The sequence below is a fragment of the Echinops telfairi genome, unplaced genomic scaffold (assembly GCF_000313985.2).
Source record: "Echinops telfairi isolate 266 unplaced genomic scaffold, ASM31398v2 ScPeMD7_4;HRSCAF=17, whole genome shotgun sequence".
Classification (NCBI taxonomy): domain Eukaryota; kingdom Metazoa; phylum Chordata; class Mammalia; order Afrosoricida; family Tenrecidae; genus Echinops; species Echinops telfairi.
The window spans coordinates 48,783,664-48,793,672 of NW_022103900.1; the positions used below are offsets into that span (position 1 = coordinate 48,783,664).

The following is a 10,009-nucleotide window of genomic DNA, read 5'->3' on the forward strand; positions in this document are numbered from 1 at the left end:
TTCCAGATGTGATTTCATTGCTTGAGCAAATTAATACTTCTCCTGGTACTTGGTATGCAGCTATTGAGCTGGCTAAAGCCTTCTTCTCAATACCAGTCTCGAAGGACCACCAGAAGCAGTTTGCCTTCAGCTGGCAGTGGCAACAATACACTTTCACAACTCTCTCCCACGGGTACATCAACTCTTCTGCCCTGTGCCATAATTTAGTCCGATTACGTTGCTCACCTGTCTATTCCACAAAATGTCACACTGGCCCATTATATTGATGGCATTATGCTGATTGGACCCACTAAGGAGGAATTATCAAAGACTCTAGATTCATTGGTACAACATCTGCATACAAGAGGTGCATTCTGGTTTTGTTTCTCTAGAAAACCCTCTTTAATACACCTGCAATGACCTTGGTCTGGTCGAAAATGGCCTTTTCTGTGATGCCAGTTTCCCTCTCATCCAGCTTCTCCCCATGCAGGCGATTACTCCAAGGATCTCTGCCAGGATACAGGCCACTTTCTGCCCAATGAGCTCATCTGACTCTCCAAAGACATGTCTTCTCTCCCAGCGGCCCAGGACTATCCATGTGGCTCCACAGTCTTTGATCATGCCAGGACTGATCTCCCCAGTGAAGGCCCCGTTAGTCACTTTGTAGCAGTTCTGCGCAGCCACGGCAATCTTGGCATCCAGGTTCTGCCTGATGAAGTCAATGTAGGCAGTAGGGGGTACACAAACAACCTCAATATTGGCCAGCACCTTGGCTGCGTTCAGGGTGGTGATGAGCTCCCCCAGCCCCATCTTTTGCCCATTCATCTTCCAGTATCCCCCAACGAAGAATTTTCTGGAGGCGCCGTGGTGCTGGAACTGAGGCACTGAAGGTCAGAATCCCTCTGTTTTTATTTTCAATTTTCATTATTCTATATATTATTTATTTAAAGTGCATACTTAAAATAATGAGTCCATTTGGCACAAAAGCTTTGGCGACAAACAACTAAGCTTGTAGGAAAATAACTTGTGGTTATTCTAGAGATTAATCAGGCAATTACATTTTCTGTGAGAATCAGTGCCTTATAAGGGGAATTGAGAGTGTCAGTTATTTTGGAAAACCACTTAAGTGGAGATAAATTGAACTAGATTCTATGAAGCATCGCCTTGCCTCTGGAGGATAACATTGACCCTGGGGAGCCATAGAAAGGGGTTCTTAGAAGGAAGGAGAGCAGAATACTAGGGATAACATCTTTCTGAGGAACGTGAATTAATGTTGGAAGCTCTTGAACTAAGAGACCCCCCCCCCCAAAACCAAGCTGGGCCATTTCTCCTGGTCACATGCTGCAGACCACACATTCACACCTTACATAGGGATTCAACTCAATTACTTCGTCAGAGGGCCATGGACACGGATAAAAGGCAAGCCCTGCCATTTGTATCCTGAGATTAAAACTCTGGAAAGAATCTCCCCCGAATTATTAATTTGTCCTAGAGTTAGTGAGCTATAAACCTTCTTCTTCAAGTCTCATTAACTTTTAACCCTGCTGATCATAATATATTAAATCCTAAGCACTTTGAAATAATTCATCAGATATCTTCAATGAAAAGGCCTAAGGTAGTATAAGAACAGAGTGACTATATTTTGAGAAGTGAGGTATTCGTAGGAGAATGCTAAACTTTTGGTTTTGAGTGGTTACTTTAGCTGCTGCTATCTGCAGTGACCAAAAGGAGAGTAAGAGATGTTACATTTCAGTAGTAGATTAACAACACCACCATCCCCCCCAAAAAACCCCAAATGAAAAACAAAAACCCCACATCTATAGTGGCATGGGGAGAGAGCCCAGTAGGTGAAGGAAGATGATTGAAAGACAGACAGGGTGTCTTCATAAACCCAGCTAGAATTTAAGGTCAAATGCTTAAAAATAGTCAAAGAGGGTGGATATCAGAAGGCAAAACTGTATAACTGTATAATAACTGTATTACAAAGCTTATATATTTAGGTGAATGCTCTATATTTGTTTAATTGAAGGAATGCTTACCTGGTAGTGTCAGACAGGCCTGAATATATGATGAAAATTAATGTTAGGTATTATTAAAAAAAAAAAAAAGAAAGTATGTAACTTCACTCTTCACACAATACTTGATTGGATATGCTAAAAGGGGAAGTAGTAAATATGGTTTATGTCCAAAGCCTGTGAGATTAGGAGATGTGTAATTGATAGACAATTATATTGTACTTTGATTGAAAGTGCCACAATGATTAAATGTTTGATTGACCAGAGATGTTTGGTAAAAGAACAGTATAAAGTTGTTCATCTGGGGTACAGCCCTAAGGACCCCGAGGATGTGTTGAATAAGACATGCCAGTGCCTATCAGGAGAACCACCATTTAGGATTTAGAAGTTAATGGAAACAAGTGAGTAGATAGCTTGGTATGCTTAGTTGAAGTAAATACCTGGGTCCAGGAGCTAAATGGCAATAGGGGAGATGCCCCAATGACAAGAGAGACTAAATTTAGGCATGCTACAATGACACCTGTTGACCTAGCCCCCAAGGTTTCAGTATCAGAAAGAGATGTGATAGCTAAGGTTGATTGTGCCAACCTGGACAATAAACACATGTGGGAGAGATAAATAGCTTGGTAAGGCTCATCTTTCTGGTTCTCTGGTCTCTTGTTCTCTGATGGTCAGACCAATGTGCGGCTGCCTTAACTAGTTGTTTGCCTCAGCTTGCAAGGCTCATTTCCTGCAAGACATCCCTGAGGAGAAGCCACATGGACCTACCCTCATGCAGCTCTGGGTGCTGGAGAAGCCTCATGGAGAGGCGGGAGCCAGCGCTGAGATGCTTACAGGCTCACAGATTCGGCTTTCCTCCTGAATTCAGCATTATTGAGTGTGTTTTGTGAATTTGAAGAGGACTTTGTAGATCGATGTGGGACATGTGGGTTAATGTAGGACTTATGGGCTTGGATTGGACTAAGTTGGGATGCGTTCTTAATGTACACTTACCTTTTCTATAAAACTCTCTCTTATATACATATGAATTTCTGTGGATTTGTTTCTCCAGTCTACAAAGACTAACACAGGAGATGAGAATTAGCTGGTTTGAAGTGCAGGGAGATGCTAACTGTAATCTAGTATTTGATATGGTTGCTGATGCTCAGATCTGAAACAGAAAGTCCTTCAGACCAAAGAGCATATTTTTATCCTGAGTTTAATAGGGATGGGTAATGTAGATATTGACTTAAATGGAGAGGAATATAAAACAAAGTATGGAGCTGCTAGCTTGTATACTTTTATGAGCATCCTTAGACTCCAAATGAGTGAGAGAAGGGAGGATCCCCACCGAATAGACTCCCTGTTTCCTGACGGACCTGGGGTAAAGAGGTTGGGTGGGGAGGAAGGGGGGATTCCTTTGTAACTGTATTTGAGAGAATTATGTGGTTTACTTAGGAATCAGGTACACCTCCACTCCGGATTAACAGGCTGCCACTCAGAAATCAACTATAGGAAGGGCGTAGGCAGTGTGCCTTCTGCCACGAAGCTCCACCCCTCTCAGCCCCAGGGGACAGGCTCCTTTGGGCTCCCTGAGCATATGCCCTGCTGCTGGGCCCCAGCAGAGGCTGTTGCTACTGGCTCTACCTCTGGGTCCCTTCTGGCTTCTCCTTGTGGTCTTCAGTGTGAACATCCCCTGATGGGCATTAAAACTCTGGTAGGAGGTTCTTTGCCTCTTCTCTCTTTCTGGTTCTTTTTGCTTCCATCCACTTCTTCTTGGTGCTACACTTTCTGCTTCTTTCTGTCTGCCTTGTCTCTGTGAGGATACTTGTATATACACACAAACTCCTTGGAGACGTCAGAGTAGGACCCTCCGTCATCACTACAAACTGACGATGCCTCCCCGTCCATTTCAGACACTTTATCTGCACAGTAGGCCTGTCTGGTCTACAACTCACCTCGTTTCTATGATCTGATGACCAATCTCTGCAAGGCGCAAGCCAATCACAGAGTAGGCGCCAGCCCAGGGCAGTTCAAACCCAAACCAAACACTGCCATGAAGTCACTTCTGACTCCAGGTGCCTCCAGAGAACAGAGCAGAACTGGCCCTGTGGGTTTCCAAGACTAACTAACTCTTCATGAGAGTAGAAAGGATTCCCTTGTTCCTATAAAGCAGCTGGTCGTCTGAACTGCAGCAAAAACAAGTTGTTTACAATGTACCGGGGAAACACCAATCCCTCTGGACAAAAGTGATAAACCTTCTGTTATCACTTCTCAAGACCTAAGAGGAAAAAATCTGTTTCTCCATAGAACCATGGCATAAAGCCACTGAAAGGAACTCATGTCACCATAGATCTGTTGGAAAAGAAGTCAAGAAGAGAGTTTTGGCAAAGAAAGGTGGCACACCTTTATCTGTGTCCCAATCTGAGTGCTGAGTGCCATCCCACTCTCCTATTATTTCTTCTATTGACAAAACGAGCCCTGAATAGAGACTGATAAAGGCAGTCTTATTCTTAATCTACCATCACGGTAGATATCCGATCAAGTTAAAAGTGCAGCAAGTCAAAGTAACCTTTGAAAAAAAGTTAGCTCTAATTTTGGTGAAAAGATACATTTCCCCAATAAATTCCTATTTATTTTTTTTAACTGTCAATAGTTACCTGGCACCATTCATAACCCAACCCACCTGGATTATACATCACTGCCACCAGATATAAAAATTGCTGCCTTTTTAATTTCTTTTCATCAACTTGATATTTTGACATGTAGAGAAGAATCATTTTGTAACATTCTAAACTTTTACAAAGGTAAGAAATGGTGAAATAATGGCAGCATTTATCTTCTGTCAGGAAATATTGACACAGTATTACTATAGCAAAATTGGTTTGTGTTCTGAAGTGTGTCTTATAGATAAATCAGATTTTAGACTTCTTAAAACAACTGATATTGCTTTTTTTCTATTAATGTCTCCCAAAATACCAGGGCATATAAATGCTGAAGATTCTATGAAGTACTCATAACATTTGTTTGAGAAACATTAAATTCTCTGAGCACTCATTCTGCATATTTGGCATTGACACAAGGTCATTTCCAAAGTGTAATGTAGCATATTTTATATTTCATTAGTGTCTAGATTGTGAACTTCTTGGGCAAACAAAAGCTTCTGCAAATGGCAAGGAAATGTCTGTTTATTCACTCTCCAAAATTCTATCCAGAGTATTGTCATGAGTAAGTGTGCACTCTGTGAACGAAAAATAAGAATTTATATAGCAAATTCATGTTATGGAAAAGAGCCCAGAATGATTCAGTATCAGTCGAAAACAGCTCTTAGCCCTGAAAGTGAAGTATGGTCTACAAGTCAACAATTTCTGAACTTGTACGTCTTTCTAATGTCTTGTTTCTTATTCATGGCCCACTAGCACATGCTAGAGTCAAATACTTAGTGCCATCTAGCTGCTAGTCAAACTCGAAAAACAACAAAATGCTTAGTGCCATCTAGCTGCTAGTGAAACTCGAAAAACAACCACAAGAAAATGTGGGTTTTTATACATTTAGAGGCTCTACTGTAATGTCACTGTTAGCTGCTGTAAAAGAATAGTGTCTGGGGTCTTAAAGGTTTGAGACAAACAAGCAGCCTTCTAAATAAGGCTTCAACTAAGTCCACATGGAAGACCACACAAGCCTTTAAGATCCAAGGATCATAAATAACATAATCCAAATCTAAAGGAGGGAATGGCATCAGAGCTTAAATTATTAACACCTGGTTTTCAGAAGTCTATGAATGACAGTGTAAGCCCCAAATCCATTTTCTGGGTCCACACATGGATTTAGTCTCTGATCACAATGGATTCCTTCTGCTCATAGTTGAGGGCTGTGAATATCTTTGTTAGAAGGCAGGAAGCATGGTAATGTTGATTATGGCACATAATGTTGATTATGTAGTTAGGTCAAAATGTAACACCTTATAATTTTACCTTCCTTTAGACCTGTTTTAAAGCTGTTTCCATTAAAAAAAAAAACCAACAACAAACAGTGAAGTGGAAATATACATGGATTAAGCCCCTGGTGAAAGTCCATGGACCAGGGTTGTGAATAGCCTTGCTCACATGTAGAATGCATTGGAAGGTGGGAGTTTGAGTAAAGATATTAGGGTCTGATATAGTGCAGGGTTAAAAATAAAGGAAAGGGAATAAATCAACTCAAAAAGTCTAGGTTAATTTATTGAGCTTAACTGCAATATTTATGCATACCTTAAGATTTTAAAAAATCTTTTAAAATCATGTCCATACACATATTTTCAGAATTTTGGGAGGCTATACTATATGCTCCCTCATCCAATATTTCCAACAAGAATACTGAGCTAGTTCTGAGAAATATATCAGATGATCAAAGTGCTTGTGATGCTTTGTCAGTTGCTGCTGAAATAGCATCTGCTACAAATAGTCAGCCTTCCTGGTGGCTTTATATAGTCATGTATACCACTTTGGGCCTGGAATTACTTGTTCAAATCCCAATTTTGCTTATTTTCTTCTCTTTTTTTCCAGAAAAATTCGTGGATTTCTTTATGTAATGTTTTTATGGTCTTGAAAAAGAAAGGAGCCAACCAAGAATGATTGAGTTCTACAATAATATTTATCTTTATAGCTCCAGAATACGGGCACCGCTGTGGATATACAATGCGTGATATAGTGGTGGGTCAGTGGTAGAATTCTCACCTTCTATTCAGAAGACTGAGGCTGCTTCTGGCCAGAGCCGTCCATGTACAACCACAATCTGACCGACAACACTGGCTTGATGCTGTGATGCTGAACAGGTGTCAGTGGAGCTTTCGGACTAAGATGGTGATGTGGTAACTTTAAGATTAATTATATCTGGGCTTTGTAACTGTTTGTGTCACTACTTGGTTAATTAATATTCAGAATAATACACATTTTCAAATACTTGGTTAAATCTTGACCATTATGGCCTTACCTCTGAGTCTGATTTTGATAATTAAGTGTATTGGCAACCCATTAAAAATGAAAATGCCCACTTAGGTATCTCCATAAGGTGAGTCTTCCTTTTGTGGAGGGACTCCTAAAGTCTGTTTGAAGTAAGAAAGGGTATCAGGCACCCAATCATATTACCATGTGGGAACAGAGTGCTCCTTTCAAAGTCATCAGAAGATGGGTGGAAAATCCTGCTTTTCTTACCAATAGTTCCTAATGAGTTTAGAGGTTTATTTGTTTTTTTCCCCCTCCCAATTAATATATACCTGTACCACTTCCGATCACAACACTGATAACTCTTATTCAAAGCACATTGCTTTGGACTGGACTTTGCTGAGGATTGGACTCTACTTGTTTAAGACAAACAACTTGGATAGAGTCCAGTTGGAACTGTGAACATGGAGATGTGTGTGGGCCAGGAAGTGGACAGAATTTACATGTGGACTATAATCAGGCTAAGTGAATCATTTCCACATTTCTCTACCAGTGCTTCCTTCAGACAGCTTTACGCTGCACACCTCTCACCAAACATAGATGCAAACTCCATCACCATCACCATCCTCTAACTCACCCGATACTATTAAGGTGTCAGATTAGAATTGTGCTCTATAGGGTTTCCAAAGGTTGGTTTTTCAGAAATAGATCGCCAGACTTTTCTTCTGAGGTGCCTCTTCTGGGTGGACTCAAATCTCCAGTCTTTCAGTTAGCAGCCAAGCTAACTACTTGCGCCTCTGAGACTCTCCAGAGAGCAGCACAGACAATTGGAAATCAAAGCACTGCAGAAGGTTCTCTATGAAACTTAGTGCTTATTTGTTCTCAACAAAAAATGTACTGCATACAGGCCAAGAGAGAAAAGCAGTTTGCAGAATACAGACAGATTTGATCATTGCTGATAAAAAAAATCAATGACGAAATAGAAGGGGAGAAAACAAAACCTAACATACCAGAATTGTTACTGTTCGTGTGTGTGTGTGTGTGTGTGTGTGTGTGTGTGTGTGTGCATGCACACACGTGCCTGCGAGCACCTGCATGTGGAGGGGGGAGGAGCACAAACTCTACAGGAGGAAACCAAGGAGGACCTTGGAGAGGACAGGAAACATCATAACCTTTTCAGACTGGCAATGAACCTGGATGTACACTGTCAGTCTGTGTTAGTGCTGAAAGGAAGCAGAAGGTCCAAGTCCTTACTAGTTAGGTAGAAAATAAATAGCCATGTGCTGTATTAATGTTTATAAACAAAAACCAGAGCAATTAAAGAAAAAATTCTTACTCATTAATTTCAAGTGGTAGTCATGTTCTAATTAGATTTACGTGGAGCCAACCAGCTCCAGCGCTATTGGGTCCTGGGCCATCTCCTGCACGCCACATACGTCTGAAACCGTAAAACCCTTTTATTTTGATTTTGAAAGTTAGGGCTAATGATATCATTAAGGCCGGGGTGGCTCCAGACTTAATAAAATGAAAGTCAATGATGTTACAGAAAGCACCAGTGACTTACAGCATGCTTAAACCTTTTGATCATCCAATTCCCGAACACAATCATCCAGACAAGACAAACCTCCGTGAGCACACGGTGTGAGAGCTGTCCGTGGTGCTGTGAGATGAAGGAGCCGACGTTATGTGAGACGTGCCCTGACTCCTGTTCTGGAACCATGCAGCGGGGGGCAAGCATCCGAAGGTGTTTCCCTGCCTGAAGCCTGGGCATCAAGATGCTGTGCCATCCTCTTCCAAAATAGAGAGATCCAATCGATACCAGGAAAAACGGCTTCAACTTTGCAAACTGCATACTGCATTTTCTTTCTTTGGTAACCATGGGGTGTGGGGTGGAAACATTCCAATAGAGGTTCCTTCAATATGTCTAACCTAAGCAGATACAATACGATTGCCCATGCTAGAAACCAATTGTAGTCAAATCTATTCTGGTTCATGGTGACCCTAGATGCTTCCAGGTAGAACTGCACCCCACAGGTTTTCAAAGTTTGCGACCTCTCAGACATAGGTGGTCTGGTCTTTCTTCTGATGTAACTCTGGGTGGTAGCTCCAACCAACCACCAACCTTTTGGCTAGTAGCTAAGAGATTTACCATTTTTATCACCTGGAGACTCCTGGGTGGGGCTTGGGAGTGGTGGACTTATTTATTGTCATTGGATGCAACTTAACAAAGTTGTGAATAAAACCTCATTCGATCTGGTGAATGACTGCTGAGAGAATCAATGTCTTCAGAGAAATGGGTATTACATCTTCACCGTTTTGATTTTGGGGTAACAGTTTTAAGGCTAATGAGATCAATTTTAATGAGCAGAGAAAGACTGAGTTCAAATAGAAATATTTTAAGTAAGTATGTGACATACACATACTAGGTGTTGCTTCTTATTTAGACTGCAATTAGTATTTCCACTTTGTCTTTAATTATTACATCGTAAGTATTGCTCAGGAGATCACTATATTCCCTCTATCTATAGGGAGTTATAGGACTCAGGTTAAACTCAGAACAAGCTGATATTACAATTCTCCCCATCATCTTTGTCCTCATGACCTCAGCATACATGCATTAAAAATAATTTTGACTACAACTATTCAACGATTAGTATGAAATTAATAAAATCGTTTTAGGTGTTTGGCCTCATCTACTACTTGTACACTGGGTTGCAAGCATTATACTGCATTTATACATGATGACTATACTTGCTTAATGCATAGATTCTAAGAGAAGAACCAAGAATCAGGTCCACACTCTTTGACAGGAGATGGGTCCATGATGACTTCATCTGGCTAGTGAGCAGTGTGATGATGATGCTCACACTGAGCATGAATGACACTCAACGGAGGCTGAAGGTAAGAAAATAATTCACCTATCTGAGCCCCACAGCAAGTTATAAACCACTTGGCCACATTTGGTCAGATGATTATCATAAATGCTTATAGAGCTGTAGCATTATACCCTACTTTTCATTGTAAGTGCCTCAAATGGAGGAGAAGGCTACTTTCTACAGATCATTCCAAATAACATGGAATCTGACCATTGCTTTCCATAGACCTCATGGTCTT

General features: G+C 41.0%; 1 pseudogene; it reads right to left on the minus strand.

Moving 5' to 3' along the window:
• LOC101657403 overlaps positions 1–8,747 on the minus strand; it is a 12,013-nt pseudogene extending 3,266 nt beyond the window's left edge.
• Between the last annotated feature and the right edge of the window lie 1,262 nt (positions 8,748–10,009).